At 46.5% G+C, this 16,720-nt stretch overlaps 1 protein-coding gene across 2 annotated transcripts in view; it reads right to left on the bottom strand.

Annotated features, from left to right (window-relative positions):
* The window catches only part of SYT16 (synaptotagmin 16), a 116,743-nt gene that overhangs the window by 81,676 nt on the left and 18,347 nt on the right, over positions 1–16,720 (bottom strand). The gene's annotated exons all lie outside the window — the stretch shown is intronic.

Below are 16,720 nucleotides of genomic sequence, written 5' to 3'. Positions count from 1 at the left end.
CCGTAAACTCGGGAGACAGTGGCAGGGGCGCAGCGCGCCCTTCCCGCTGTCCCCCGACTTGGTTAGAAGGCTGGCCCAGCCCCGCAAACTCGGGGGACAGCGGGAGAGGCGCAGCGCACCATCCCGCTGTCTCCCGACATGGTTTGGAGGTTGGCGGAGGGCTTCCTCCTCCCCCAGCCCCGCAACCTCCCAGAGCGATGCCAAAGCTGCGCGCAGCTTCGGCATGGCTCTGGGTCCCGTTCTGGGGGAGGGGGAAGCTCGGGCTTCCCCCGCCCCAGCCCCGCGCCTGGCGGGGGGGGAATAAATTTTTTTTTTGCCTTTATTTTCCCCCCAAAATCTAGGTGCGTCCTATGAACCGGTGCGTCCAATAGTGCGAAAAATACGGTATACAAAACTGAATGTTCCCAAGTAAATTGTGAGTAAGTGGTGAGTTACCTGTGTGTACACAGGTACACACCTGCACACATTATTATACACATGTTGTTGTTTAGTCATTTAGTCGTGTCCAACACTTTGTGACCCCATGGACCAGAGCACGCCAAGCACTCCTGTCTTCCACTGCCTTCCACTGCCTCCCACACTGTCCAACCATCTCGTCCTCTGTTGTCCTCTTCTCCTTGTGCCCTCCATCTTTCCAAACATCAGGGTCTTTTCCAGGGAGTCTTCTCTTCTCATGAGGTGGCCAAAGTCTTGGAGCCTCAGCTTCACAATCTGTTCTTCCAGTGAGCACTCAGGGCTGATTTCCTTAAGAGTGGATAGGTTTGATCTTCTTGCAGTCCATGGGACTCTCAAGAGTCTCCTCCAGCGCCATAATTCAAAAGCATCCATTCTTCGGCGATCAGCCTTCTTTATGGTCCAGCTCTCACTTCCATCCATCACTACTGGGAAAACCATAGCTTCAACTATATGGACCTTTGTTGGCAAGGTGATGTCTAATAATTAGTTGGACTTTAAGAAAAGCAGTACCTAAACAGCTCAATGATAAGGTGGTCTTCCATGACACAAGGAGCTGTTGGGAGATGGGCAAAGCTTGACTGGTCTGGAACCATCAAATCGCTTGTCTAAATCCATTTAAAACAGATCCCCCCTCCATTCCCTGCTCAAAGAACTCATCACAGATACTGAGTCGTGAGAGAGGGAGGTGGGGAAGCTGTGGCCCTACAGATGCCGTTGGACAACAACTCCCATCATCCCATGCCACTGGCCACGTTGGCTGGGAGGCCAAAGACATAGCCCCTCCATCACAACCTTTGGCAAAAGACATAACGCATCTCCTGTGGAACGCTGGCAGGCAGATTCGAGCATAGGTGCATAATTCACTGGGCCTTATCTGCTCAGTACTTCCCTGAGTGCCTCTATGCGCCTGAGGCATCCTGCAAGTTACGTTTTCAGTGGGGTTACTGTACACCATGGACAAAACGTTCCAAAGTAAATCAAAAAGCGCCTGGCTCTTTGAGGGCAGAGCTATGTGGCTCTCAGCCTCACAACGTGAGATTTATTCATTGCTGTGTGCAGTTAGATTTTTAAGAGTTAGATTTTTAACTGGCCTGATTTCTTCAGCTCCCACAAGTCCCTTCAAAAGCACACACAGAGAAGGCCCCTGGCACATTTGCTTTTAGGGAACTTCTGAGAGTTTTCTTACATTTCAGGCCACAGTATTCACCTCTTGCTTAGTTGATTAGTCGTGTCCGACTCTTCGTGACCCCATGGACCAGAGCACACCAGGCACTCCTGTCTTCCACTGCCTCCGGCAGTTTGGTCAAACTCATGCTGGTAGCTTCAAGAACACTGTCCAACCATCTCGTCCTCTGTTGTCCCCTTCTCCTTGTGCCCTCCATCTTTCTCAACAACAGGGTCTTTTCCAAGGAGTCTTCTCTTCTCATGAGGTGGCCAAAGTATTTGAGCCTCAGCTTCAAGATCTGTCCTTCCAGTGAGCACCTGTTGCTGGACCACAAACCAGATGAAAAAGAAAAACTGCCCCTCAGCTGCCCCGCCTCGCCCTATCCTGTTGTTTTGCCAGAACAAAGATGGCGGCCCTACACAACACACTTGCTCCCACAGGAGGCAGCGATGGCTGCCAACCTAGATGGCTTCAAAAAAGGGGTTTGGCCAATTCATGGAGCAGACAGCTATCAGTGGCTACTAGATCTGATGGCTATGTTCTCCTTCCACAGCAATGCTTTTGAATCCCAGTTTCTGGAAACCACAGGAGGGGAAAGTGTTGCCAGTGTGGTGTAGTGGTTAAGAGCGGTAGCCTCGTAATCTGGGGAACCGGGTTCGCGTCCCTGCTCCTCCACATGCAGCTGCTGGGTGACCTTGGGCCAGTCACACTTCTCTGAAGTCTCTCAGCCCCACTCACCTCACAGAGTGTTTGTTGTGGGGGTGGAAGGGAAAGGAGAATGTTAGCCGCTTTGAGACTCCTTAAAGGGAGTAAAAGGCGGGATATCAAATCCAAACTCTTCTTCTTCTTCTTCTTCTTGTGCTCAGATGCTGCTCACAGGTTTCCCGCAGGCATCTGGTTGGCTCAGGTGAGAACAGGATGGTGGAGAAGGTGGGCCACTGGCCTGATTCAGACTCTTCTCATGTTCATGATATAGTACAACAACATATGGAGGCCACAGCTTCCCTGCACACTCTGGTTTTTGTTTTTGTTTTTGTTTTTATTCAAACATTTTTGCTCTGCAAAGTGTGAATATGCTCTAATTAAGGCTTCATATCTGGGTGATTCGGAAACTTCAACTAATCCAGCCTGGGAGTCATTTTGGACCCACAGCTGTCTACCACCTCCATCTGGTATGCAGGCTGAGACCCTATCTGCCTGCGGACTGTCTCACCAGAGTGGTGCATGCTCTAGTTATCTCCCACTTGGACTACTGCAATGTGCTGCATGTGGGGCTACCTTTGAAGGTGAGCCAGAAACTACAACTAATCCAGAATGCGGCAGCTAGACTGGTGACTGGGGGCGGCTGCCGAGATCACATAACACCAGTCCTGAAAGACCTACATTGGCTCCCAGTACGTTTCCTAGCACAATTCAAAGTGTTGGTGCTGACCTTGAAAGCCCTAAACGGCCTCAGTCCAGTATACTTGAAGGAGCGTCTCCACCCCCACCATTCTGCCCGGACACTGAGGTCCAGTGCCGAGGGCCTTCTGACGGTTCCCTCACTGCGAGAAGCAAAGCTACAGAGAACCAAGCAGAGGGCCTTCTCGGTAGTGGCACCCGCCCTGTGGCACGCCCTCCCACCAGATGTCAAAGAGAACAACAACAACTTTTAGAAGACATCTGAAGGCAGCCCTGTTTAGGGAAGCTTTTAATGTTGGATGCATTACTGTATTTTAATATTTTGTTAAAAGCCGCTCCGAGTTGTTGTTGTTGTTGTTGTTGTTGTTGTTGTTGTTGTTCAGAATGTGGCAGCTAGACTGGTGGCTGGGAGTGGCTGCCATGGCCATATAACACCGGCCCTAAAGAATCTCCACTGGCTCCCAGTACGTTGCCAGCACAATTCAAAGTGTTTGTGCTGACCTTTGAAGCCCTCAACAGCCTTGGACTCAGCCCGGGCTATGACAAATTCTATGATTCTATACAGTGATACCTCAGGTTACAAACACTTTGGGTTACAAACACTTCAGGTTACAGACTCCGCTAACCCGGAAGTAGTACCTCAGGTTAAGAACTTTGCCCTAGGATGAGAACAGAAATCGTGCAGCGGCGGCACGGTGGAAGCAGGAAGCCCCATTAGCTAAAACAGTATGGTTTCAGGTTAAGAACGGATCTCTGGAATGAATTAAGTTTGGAACCAGAGGTACCACTGTACAGTGTACAGTGTACAGTGGTACCTCAGGTTACAGTCGCTTCAGGTTACAGACTCCGCTAACCCAGAAATAGTACCTTGGGTTAAGAACTTTGCTTCAGGGTGAGAACAGAAATTGTGTGGCGGCAGCAGGAGGCCCCATTAGCTAAAGTGGTACCTCAGGTTAAGAACGGACCTCTGGAACGAATTAAGTTCTTAACCTGAGGTACCACTGTATATGACTTGCTTGCTGGTTGGTTGGGGTTTTTGAAACCTTGCATGTTCACCGTGAGATCTGGCTGGTTTTCAAATTTCTAAAAGCGAGGAGAGATAGAAACGCAGCGGTTTACATGGCACACCTGCTTCTGCTGGAGGGAGGCCAGACTGAGCCTTCGATACCTTTCAGAAGAAGGAACAGGAAATCAATCCACTAGATGTCCATTTAATCTCGCAGGGACACCTTGGCAACGGACCTTTTTATAGGGCTCTTCAAGGAGGGCGTGTTTGCCCTTCCTGCGCGAATCGCCGGCACATGCCATGAACCCGTGGAACTATAACCACTCCGTTGAAAGGGAAGCAAGGAAACGGCGTTGCCGGGGTAACCGCCCCCTCTGCGATTCTCCAGTGAAAAGATGTTTGGTTGGGTTTTATTTTATTTTTTTAATGACAGAAACGGCGCAAAGGTTTCTGAGAGGATCGTTGCCACAGGGAAGGAGTTCTGAAGAGGAATTAGCAGCTTGACATTTCGCAGGAGCAAAGAATAGAAGCTGATTTTTTTATTGTATTTTTTTCTCTTTTTTGCAGTTTAGTTAATGGTTGACAAGTCAGAGTTGAGTAAAGAAACCACAAATGTACTAGGTTTCAACCAGCCCTGCTAGAAGCACCGTAGCGGAAGTGGAAATCAAAGTGTATAAACACAGCCCTGTGCAAGCGTTTTACTGTTCCTAACCTGCTGAAGACTTCCAAGAGTCCTCAAGCCTGCTTATCTGGAATTCACATTAATGGAAGTTGACTGTTTCTCCCTACCTATTTTTCTCCCTGTTATGAGAATTATAAGATCTAAGATATAAAATAGATGTTCATAAATGTACCAGGCAAACACATAAACATATAAACCACGTGTATGAGACAGTACAGTGGTACCTAGGGTTAAGTACTTAATTCATTCCGGAGGTCCGTTCTTAACCTGAAACTGTTCTTAACCTAAAGCACCACTTTAGCTAATGGGGCCTCCCACTGCTGCCGCCACGCCGCTTCCGCGTGATTTCTGTTCTCATCCTGAAGCAAAGTTCTTAACCCGAGATACTATTTCTGGGTTAGCAGAGTCTGTAACCTGAAGCATATGTAACCTGAAGCGTATGTAACCCGAGGGACCACTGTACAGGAAAACAGTCCTAATGCCATTTTGACTCTTTCAGTGACCTCAAATATTCCTCTGCAGTTTGGATGGAAATGGGAAAATTATTTATTTATTTATTTATACATACATACATACATACATACATACCCCGCCCATCTGGCTGGGCTTCCCCAGCCACTCTGGGCGGCTTCCAACAAAATATTAAAATACAGTAATGCATCAGACATTAAAAGCTTCCCTAAAAGTCTCCCCATTGTCTCTGTGCTCACAAATCCTGCCTTAAGGGCACATTTGTGTAGGAATAGGGTGAGCCTGTGACCTGGACTCAGGAATTAAGTATTTACCATCACAAAAGAATGGCCAGGCTGTCCAGATAAACCCATGAACAGGTGTGTTCTGTGATGTATGTATGATGTTTTGGGGGTGGTCTTGAGCTACAGGGTGGCAATTTCAAAAGTCTATATAAGGGCTTGTAGATGCTTGTATGCATTACTGTGTGTTTACATTTGATTGGTTGGTAACTGAATTCTAGAGAGTTCTCATGTGATTGGCTAATGTCGGGAGGTATCTCGTGAAGGAGGGACTCCATTTTATGTGCAGCAAGATGACTGTGTGTCAGAATCCACTGTGAACACTGCTAAGTTGAATCGAGTGCGGGAGCGCTTCTTCTCTGCTTGGAAGAAAGAGAGCTAAGCTGCAGAAGAAGGTGAAAGCGGGAATCTCCCATAGGAGCTGCAAGGCATAACCTTAACAGTAATACAGAAGGCTGAAAGTGCTGAGTTCTGGAAAGGGAGGAAAATACAGTTGTTTGGAAGTTAGAAGAAGAGACTAAGCCCAGGCTTGGAGAAGCATGCGACTGTAAATATTATGTTTCAATACATCTATAAGTTTCTGCAAGTAAAGTTTTGAATGTTAAAAGTCTGGATATTAGCTTAATTTCCAAAGAAGGGGGTCTGCTTTTTTTCCTTGTTACCCTTATGCTGAACACATTGTACTGCATCAATGGAAAAGATTATTAGAAAGTGGATTCTGTGAACACTTGTGGCCACTAAGCCCAGAAGGGTAAACACTCCCCCCATCTATTATGCAATGGCCTGAAGACCTCAGAGCCCCTGCTGAATTCTATCATGTTTCATACAAACATTAATCTCACATAGATACCTATCTGGACGGCTTAGGTTGACTTGCATTTTAAATTTACAATGGATGCACTGATGGTTATTGTATCCTTAAGGTGAGCTGGTGTCGTTTGGGGGCTTTCTTTTGTTTTTCTCTCCTTCACATTTTCTCCTCTTTCTGTTTTTTTTCCCTTCTTTGTTAAGTTTGCCAGGAATCTTTTTTTAAGGGATTGTCACCAGCGCTGAGGTGAAATGGCGCGACTTTCGTAAACGTTTTATATTGCTCGACAAAATGCGCACACACACACCCCACACACACCTTTTAAGAGAGCTAGGGATAGCGGGGTAGGGATATTCGCAACAAGTCCGCGGTATTTCAATGAGAGCATGTACTCTGGCTTCAACCCTGGAATGGTTTGTGACATCGCTGTGCAGCCAAGCTGAGGAGCAGGTGAGGGAGCATAGCTGTCAACTGTCCCTTATTTGGCAGGAAACTCCCTTATCCTAGCGCTGTGTCCCGCTGCTGTCCCTTATTGATGATGTCCCTTAAATTTCCCAGGTTTCAAAGGAAGCATCTCCTCTCCCTCCCTCCCTGCCAGCCAGGGAGGAGGGAGGCTCCAACTGTGTTGCTTGGCTGCGTTGCTCACCCAATGAGGAGTCTAAGAACAACTGGGGGGTGGAGCTTGCATGCCTTGTGCCTATCAAATCGGCTGTGTTCCCTGGGGACTTGCCTTTGCTCAGTGCTTCCCAGCGGAGAGGTGACGGTGGTTTTCCTTGCTGCATCCCCTTTGCCGGGTTGCTGCGCTGTGGGAAACATCGCTTGAGGCTTCGTGTGGCTGCTGGCTGGGCTTTCTGCCTTTGGCTCGAAGGGGCTCAGAAGTCGAACCTCCCTGTGCTCTGGAAATCCCTTATTTTGGCTGTTGATCCCTTATTTTTGAGGCTACTGGTCCCTTATTTTCAAATCTGTAAGTTGACAGCTATGCCTCTGAGGGAGTTTGGTATTTTCGGGCCTGGAGAAGAGAAAGCTGAGAGGTATCTGAAGCTGTCACACAAGATGCAGCTTTGGAGGGTAGGACCTGAACCAGTGGATTCAAATCACAAGAAAGGAGATCCCAAGTAAACATCAGAAAGAACTTTCTGGTGGTAAGAGCCGTTTGACAGTGGAACAGACTCCGTCAGAAGATTGTGAGCTCTCCTTCAGTGGAGGGTGATGCAACAGCAGCAAAAAAAAATAGGTTAATGCTATTCTAGGCTGCACCAATGGAAGTATAGTGTCCAGGTCAAGGGAAGTCATAGTCCCACTCTATTCCGCCTTGGTCAGACCACACCTGGAATTCTGGATCCAGTTCTGGGCGCCACAATTTAAGAAGGATGTTGGCAAGTTGGAACGTGTGCAGAGGAGGGCAACCAAGATGATCAAGGGTCTGGAAACCAAGCCATATGAGGAACGGTTGAAGGAGCTGCTTATGTTTAGCCCAGAAAAGAGGAGACTGAAAGGAGATGTGATAGCCATCTTCAGATATCTCAAGGGCAGCTCTATGGAGCATGGTGCAAGGTTGTTTCTCCTGCTCAGGAGGGTAGGACTCGAACCCATGGCTTCAAGTTACAAGAAAGGAGATTCCAACTAAGCATCAAGAAGAACTTTCTGACCCTAAGAGATGTTCGGTAGTGGAGCTGTCTCCTTCAGAAGGTGGTGGACTCTCCATCCTTGGAGGTTTTTAAGCAGAGGTTGGATGGTCCATCTTTCTTGGGTGCTTTAGTTGAGATTCCTGCATTGGACTAGATGACCCCTGAGGGCCCTTCCAACCCTACAATTCTATGAAAATGCAATGACATCAACTCCTTCATGGTGTGTTTACAATTAGCTGGGGACCTACGCCCACCCCACCCCCAGATGTGTCTAGACTCCAGCTCCCATCTGCCGCACCCGCCTGTGGCCAAGGTTCAGGGATGATGGAAGCTGTACTTTGGGGTCTGAAGCAAAACGTGTTAAGGCAAAGAGGCATTTGCCTATATGAACCCTCTGTTGCCGAATGAGACTTCTTCAGGCATTGCCCACATACTTTGGGGGATATAGGAACGTACAGTCCAATGGGTAGTCCAAGGGCCATTTCAAAGAGTTGTTTTTCTTAGAAGATGCTTCTGCCGGTTTAATAAATGCCCTGATGGGGCAAAAGAGACAGCATGAGCAGGTAGCATCATAGAACCATAGAATTCAAAGGGACTCCAAAGGTCATCCAGTCCAGCCCCCTGCAATGCGGGTAGCAAGCGAGCAGTCGCCTAAATAAAAACGATAAAAGGAAAATGAGATTCTAAGGCAGAGAAGAGCTTCAGACCTCGCCCTGCTCTCATCCACAACTCAGATCAGCTGATACTTTCATAAGCGATCAATGGCAATTGCGGGTGAGTCACGCTAAGCCTATTAAGCCCTAAATCATGCATTCATTTTTAATGCTCAAGTATGTGCTTTAATGAGTGCAGGAGAATCTTCCCCCTGCTTCCAGCTAATCACCACCATTCACATAAGGGCTGTCTCTCCTTCCTTTAAATGTCGCAATGTATTCCTCCAGCTGGGACGCGGGTGGCGCTGTGGGTTAAACCACAGAGACTAGGACTTGCCAATCAGAAGGTCGGCGTTTCGAATCCCCGTGACGGGGTGAGCTCCCGTTGCTCGGTCCCTGCTCCTGCCAACCTAGCAGTTCAAAAGCACATCAAACTGCAAGTAGATAAATAGGTACCGCTCCGGCGGGAAGGTAAACGGCGTTTCCGTGTGCCGCAACCCCAGAGTTGGTCATGACTGGACCTAATGGTCAGGGGTCCCTTTACCTTTATTCCTCTAGCTAAAATGTGGCTCCCAGAACTGGACACAGGATTCCAGGTGGGGTCTGACCAAGGCAGAATAGAGCAATAGACTATGACTTCCTTTGATCTGGTTACTAGACTTCTGCTGATGCAGCCTAGAATGGCATTAGCCTTTTTTGCTGCTGCATCACACTGATATCTAGGCAATATGATGACCATACATATATGTAATAGACAATCTTTATAGAATTCTTTCAAACCATAACAAGTACAAAATGAAATCTGTAGTCTCAAATTCTCTGAAAGTCTTTAAATGAAGCGAGGTAGAATTCTACGAAACAGTAGTCAGTATCCGGAATCACTGTTCAGTGTTGGACATCATATTTGCTGAATACACAAAGCTTCACAGCTTGTCTTTCATCGTACAAGGTTTGGTACCTCGCTTCATTTAAAGATTTCCAGAGACTTTGAGACTACAGATTTCATTTTGTACTTGTTATGGTTTGAAGGAATTCTATAAAGATTGTCTCTTATGTATGTATATGGTCAACGTGTTGCATAGATATTGCTGACGTTCTCTTTGCAACACAGGGGTATGTTTGGTTACTTACACATCACACTGATAGCCTTGCAGTGAAGGGCTGGGCCTGGGGGGAAGAACATCTATCTACCTTGCATGCAGAAGGTCCCGGGCTCCATCACCAGCTGCACACCCCCTGCCTGAGACCCCTTGCCCCTCCATGTAGACCAGGGGTAGACAAACCTTTTTATATCTGCCATCCACTAATGCATCTTTCTTGGTGGTAAAATTTCCTTACCGCCCACCAGTGCTCGATGGAAGGAGGATTCAGCTTGTGCCGTGGAACCCCCTATCGCCCACCTAGAATCCTGAAACGCCCACTAGTGGGCAGTAGGGACCAGGTTGACAACCCCTGATGTAGATAATACTGAGCTAGATAACTCCATTCAGCAGAAGGCGGCTTCCTATGAAACAGATGAAATGAAGGGCAAGCTTTTGTCAGTTCACCATAGAATTGCAGAGTTGGAAGGGATCATTTAGTCCAGGGGTCAGCAAACTTTTTCAGCAGGGGGCCGGTCCACTGTCCCTCAGACCTGGGGGGGGAGACTATATTTGGGGTGGGGGAATGAACAAATTCCTGTTGTTGTTTAGTCGTTTAGTCATGTCCGACTCTTTGTGACCCCATGGACCAGAGCACGCCAGGCACTCCTGTCTTCCACTGCCTCCCGCAATTTGGTCAAACTCATGCTGGTAGCTTCGAGAACACTGTCCAACCATCCTGTCCTCTGTCGTCCCCTTCTCCTTGTGCCCTCCATCTTTCCCAACATCAGGGTCTTTTCCAGGGAGTCTTCTCTTCTCATGAGGTGGCCAAAGTATTGGAGCCTCGGCTTCACGATCTGAGCACTCAGGGCTGATTTCCTTCAGAATAGAGAACAAATTACTATGCCCCACAAATAACCCTGAGATGCATTTTAAATAAAAGCACACATTCTACTCATGTAAAAGCACGCTGATTCCCGGACCGTCTGCAGGCCGGATTTAGAAGGCGATTGGGCTGGATCCGGACCCCGGGCCTTAGTTTGCCTGCCCATGATTTAGTCCAACCCTACGCAATGCAGGAATATGTAGCTGTCCCATACGGGGTTTGAACCTGCAACCTTGGTGTTACTAGCACCACACTCTAACCAGCTGAGCTATCCAGGTTTCTTACTCTCCCTACTCTCTTCTGAAATGATCAAGGGCAGAGGAAATGCTTGTCACTTTCAAGGACTGCCAAACCACAGCGGTCTCCAAACTTTTTTGACCCCCACAAAACCACTTGAAAACCGCTGGTGGTCCTTGGCGGAGCACTGGATGATTTCTCTGCCTGCTTCAGTAACTGTGCTCGATGCTGAACCATTTTCAGCTGCACTTTTATTCCTTCTTTTTATTCCTAGGACCCTCGTACCTACGGGTCCGCCTCTCCCGGTATGCCCCGCGGAGGACCCTAAGGTCCATAAATAGCAACACCCTAGAGGTCCCGGGCCCTAAGGAAGTCAGATTAACCTCAACCAGAGCCATGGCCTTCTCAACACTGGCTCCGGCCTGGTGGAACGCTCTGCCTCACGAGACCAGGGCCCTGCAGGATCTGATTTCTGTGAGACAGTTGTTCCGCCTGGCCTTTGGCTTGGAATCAACTTGATCCCCTCCCCCTTTCCTTTTTCCTTCTGCGGTGGAACTCCTATTTGGGGAATTCCCTGGCTTTTTCTGGCCCACATAGGACCACTCTGGATAGTTGGCCTTGGTGAAGATTGGACGTTCTCATCCCCAAAAAGTTTTTGATTTGAGTTTCTACTGAAATGAGGCTGCGTTTTAATGTCGTACTTTAATCTTGTTTCCAAGTTGTATTTTAATCAATTGTTTTTATACCTAGTGTTAGCCGCCCTGGGCTGGGAAGGGCAGGGTATAAATAAAATTTATTATTATTATTATATTATTAATAATCTTTTATTTTATTTTTTTTATACACATTGTGTTTTACTGTATTGCCATTTCAATTCACGGAATCGTAGAACTGTAGAGTTGACTTGAACCACCGACTTTGTGGTTGGCAGCCACGCGCACTGAACGATTCTGCCACAGATTTCAAGTTGCAATGCGATAAAATGCAAGAGAGGGTGCAAAAGGAGCTGTTACAGGTGCAATTTTTAAAAAGACCTTGAGCCCCCCCCCCTCACTTCCTGTAGCTCTGGGGCAAAGAACTCCCCCCCCCTTCTCTTAAACCTTCAGCGAGCATTAGGCTGTTGAGTCCATTTAATGTTGTGCTTGGGGCTTTCCAGGGCTGCAGTCAGACGGTCTTCCTTTCCAACAACGCAAAGTGGTTGTTTTGCCGCTTCCAATCAATGCAAAGATGCTTATGCTGGGAACGTAAAGCCTTTTGCTGCTGCAGAGGGAGACAATTGCTCTCAGCAAGGAACTCGCCCGCAATTGCCGGCATCGTGGGATTATTCATTTATTCTTCAATATCCTTGCAATTTACGGGAAGGGCCAGGCGGCCTTGACCAGACAGGCTGCTACGCCGTAACCTCCAAATGCATCAAGGCAGGAGGTCTAGGATCCCTGGAGGACCAGGAGTAAAGTGCCTCGATTCCTGCTGACTGCCTTCCAAATCTGTTCAGTACAAAACAGTACCATATAGAGAGTCTAATATCAAATCACCCACCGTTCTGGTTTCAGAAGGCTCAGAAAAGAAGGACTGCATCCCCCTCTAGTGGCACGATTGTGTAACTTGCCAGAGTTTTACAAAATCTAAATTCCGCCATTCAGGGATTATTCGTTACTATTAAATAAAATAAAATAAATTTTATTCTCTGGCCCTCCCCAGCCAGAGAAGCTAACAACAGTAGGCCAGAGAAGCTAACAACATCCGAAGGCAGCCCTGTTTCGGGAAGCTTTTAATGTTTGATGTATTATAGTATTTTAATATTCTTTTGGAAGCTGCCCAGAGTGGCTGGGGAAGCCCAGCCAGATGGGCGGGGTATAAATAATAAAAATTAAATTATTATTATTATTATTATTATTATTATTATTATTATTATTATTATTATTACAGTAAAAATTAAAGTAAAAACATAATAGGGGAAAAACCAATTTAAAATACAGGTTAAAATGCAATTTAAAATGCAGCCTCAGTATGAAAACCATAAGGGGAGGGAAACATATTATTATTATTATTATTATTATTATTATTATTATCATCATCTGCATTTTTGCATTTAGATATATCTCAGAGCAACTTACAACATTAAAAACAGAGCTAAGAAAGTCCTATTTTCAGATGTAGCAGCAACAAGTAACAGAATCGAAAACATAATTTAAAGAAGCAAGCCCTACCCAGCCCGCTTAAAGGATGAGCACCCAAGGCCACTGTCATAACTACCATAAAATCATAGAATTTGTAGAGTTGGAAGGGACCGCGAGGGTCATCTAGTCCAACCCCCTGCTAGTTAAACCCTGGGATTAAGGGTCTCATGCTCTACCGACCGAGCTATTCAAGCTGCTCTTCTCAATTATAAACTGAAAGCCTGGGGGGGGGAATAAAGATGAGCCTAAAAACAAGAGATTCCAGGTGTGTTTCCTTGTTAAGAGTGTTTCAAAAACTGGGAGCCACCACTGATAAGGCCTCTTCTCGTGTCTGCACCCCACTTATAGACGGCATGCAATTTAGGGCCTCGGATGGTGAATACAGTGATTTGGGTCAGTTTCTGTGGGGAGTGGCAGTCTTTGGGTGTGCTGAGCCACGGAAAAGTTTGAGCTGAGCACTTTGAATTGAACACAGAAACTAGCTGGTTAAGTTTTGGCTTTCCAGACGCACATGTGTAGTCGGGGGGCAGCTGCCCCCCCCATCAAGCCAATAAATAAAAATACTTAACTAAAAGTAGAACAAATCAGAATATTTGAAACTGAAACGCTCGCTGAGGTCACTCGGACGATGTTGCAAAAAGCTTCCAGCAAATCCAAGGAAACTTGCTTTAGTTTAGATTTTTTTTATTTAAAAAAAACAAGATGGAAAAAGGCGTGTTCTTTGTAATTTTGCAAAATATACTCGATAACCGCATGAAAGGCACTCCCTGGTGTTTATGTTTTATTGAGCTTCCTAGTTTTCAAATACAGTGGTGCCTCGCAAGACTAAATTAATTCATTCCGCGAGTTTTGTCGTCTTCCGATTTTTTTCGTCTTGCGAAGCACGGTGTCGGGAAAGTTTTGGAAAAGCTTCAAAAATCACCAAAGTCTTTAAAAACCTCAAAAAAGGCTACCACACCGCATTCTATGAGTTGCTCCTCGAAGCCAAGTCGCAACTGTATTAACGGTATTAAGAAAAAGGAAACAAACTTGCAAGACGTTTCCGTCTTGCGAAGCAAGCCCATAGGGAAAATCGTCTTGCAAAGCAGCTCAAAAAACAAAAAACCCTTTCGTCTAGCAAGTTTTTCGTCTTGCGAGGCATTTGTCTTGCGGGGCACCACTGTAAGTTCCATATAGTTAAAGCTATGGTTTTCCCACTAATGATGTATGGAAGTGAGAGCTGGACCATAAAGAAGGCTGATCTCCGAAGAATTGATGCTTTTGAATTATGGTGCTGGAGGAGACTCTTGAGAGTCCCATGGACTGCAAGACCTCTCCATTCTGAAGGAAATCAGCCCTGAGTGCTCACTGGAAGGACAGATCCTGAAGCTGAGGCTCCAATACTTTGGCCACCTCATGAGAAGAGAAGACTCCCTGGAAAAGACCCTGATGTTGGGAAAGATGGAGGGCACAAGGAGAAGGGGACGACAGAGGACGAGATGGTTGGACAGTGTTCTCGAAGCTACCAGCATGAGTTTGACCAAGCTGCGGAAGGCAGTGGAAGACAGGAGTGCCTGGCATGCTCTGGTCCATGGGGTCACGAAGAGTCGGACACGACTAAATGACTAAAGAACAACAACAAAGTTTTCAAATGGCTGAGGATTTTGACAGATTCTTTTTCTGAGCACTAACTGTTGTGGAGACACTTCGTTCCAAGTCTGCTAGACAGAGCCAGACAGAGGATGATAGGTGCTTGCCCTGCTCCCCAACACGATTACACAAATCCTGACTACTTCCATGCCCAAACGCTGCTGGACTCTTCTCTGGGCGAAACATACTCAGCTCCCACAATCATTCCTTATACATTTCGGCTTTCCAAGGCCCTCCATCATCTGAGCTACATCATCTGGGCACACGTTCCAGGCTGCCTGACCTCTCAGAAACTGCAGGTGCCCCTGGAGATTAATAACCCACCTTCCATCAAACATTCGCAATTGCAATCTTGCAACCCTCCCGACAGGAGAGCAAACAAGCTGATACTTGCGAGGTTCTTTTTATTCCAAAAAAACTGGCTTGCGCTAGAATTGAATGGATTAAGGATGAAGGACAAAAATAATTTCTACTCAACAGAGACAGATGGGTGTGGGGTTTCAAAATCTGTTCTCTTTGCACACAGAAGGGCGGTGTTGGGCTCTGAAAAGCCCCGTGCCGAGGGTGTGGAATACTCACAGATAGCTAGGGGTTGCAATTCGATTCCATTTGCATTTATTTTATTTGAAATGATTTTTATTTGATTTTACAAGTGTAGTATGATAACCATTCGAAATACATATCCATAGTTAGAGATTTCTCATAATCTCTCGACTTCCCGACTTCCCCTCAATGAGTCCTATTGCCAGCCTTTCCTACTGCATATTATTTCATAATCCATATTTTATATCTCTCCATGTTGTCCATAGTATCTGCTACATTACTAGTGTGATTGGAACGCTCCTAATGTTCTCATCTGCTTACAGCAGTCTCCTAGATAAATTATAAATTTCCCCCATTCTTTATTAAAAGTTTTTGTCATCTTGGTTCCTGAGCTTTCCGGTCAGTTTTGCCATTTCGGCGTACTCCAACAGCTTGATTTGCCATTCCTCTCTGGTAGGGACTCCTATAGGGTTTTTAAATAGCGTTTTTTTATATCTGTGTAGATCCAGCCCTGGACTAATAACATCCTTGCAGCGGTTGTCGCTGATTCCATTTGCATCTGTCAAACACGGACTTTTCAAAACGATGTGCAAACCTTACCACAACCATCCTTTGAAATCTTCATGGATGATGCTTACTTTTTCCCCTAAACTAAAATGTGCCCGCTGGTTTTCCTGCTAACATATTTGAAACCTGCTTTTGCAAACTGAGTTCAGTCTCTGGTTGCATCAGGTCATTGTCAAGTGTCCCTTATTTGGTGGGACAGTCCCTTATCCCAGCGCCATGTCCCGCTGCTGTCCCTTATTGATGGATGTCCCTTAAATGATGTCCCCTAAATTTCAAAGGAAGCAGCTCCTCTCCCTCCCTCCCTGCCGGCCAGGGAGGACGGAGGCTCCAACTGTGTTGCTTGGCTGTGTTGCTCATCCAATAAGAAGTCTAAGAACAACTGGGGGGGTGGAGCTTGCATGCCTTGTGCTGATCAAATCGGCTGCATTGCCTGGGGACTCGCCTTTGCTTAGCGCTTCCCAGCGGAGAGGTGACAGTGGTTTTCCTTAAGGCTTGAGGTTTCGTTTGGCTGCTGGCTGGGCTTTCTGCCTTTGGCTTGGAGGGACTCAGAAGTTAAACATACCTGTGCTTTGAAAATCCCTTATTTTGGCTGCTGATCCCTTATTTTCAAGGCTGCTGGTCCCTTATTTTCAAATCTGTAAGTTGACAGCTATGCACAGCCCTCACCCACAACTGGGGCAAATTAAGGGCCTCACCTCTACCACTGATCTGCACCCGGTTCCAGCTGATGGAACTCATAGCACTAGCGAAACATCATAGCTTGCTTTGCTTCTAAGTAAACATGGTTCGGATGGCACCGCTCATTTGCATACCACACAATGAAAAAAATTAAGGCTATAAATATCAGAAGCTGCCGGAGCGGACAAATGTGAAATAATTACAGCTCCCAAAGTCACAAATTTGTAATTTTGCCAACTATTTCCTCAGTCAATTCGTTTCGGAGGCATGTCCCCCAAATCGCTACAGCAGAAAACAATTCCAGAGAACAAGCTGTCCTCCCCTTGCTCAAAAATTTGATTACTATACAATGCAAAAACTGCAATTAGAG

Source organism: Podarcis vaucheri, assembly GCF_965113315.1.
Source record: "Podarcis vaucheri genome assembly, chromosome: 1".
In the NCBI taxonomy this organism is placed as follows: domain Eukaryota; kingdom Metazoa; phylum Chordata; class Lepidosauria; order Squamata; family Lacertidae; genus Podarcis; species Podarcis vaucheri.
This window is presented reverse-complemented; position numbering and strand designations above follow the sequence as displayed.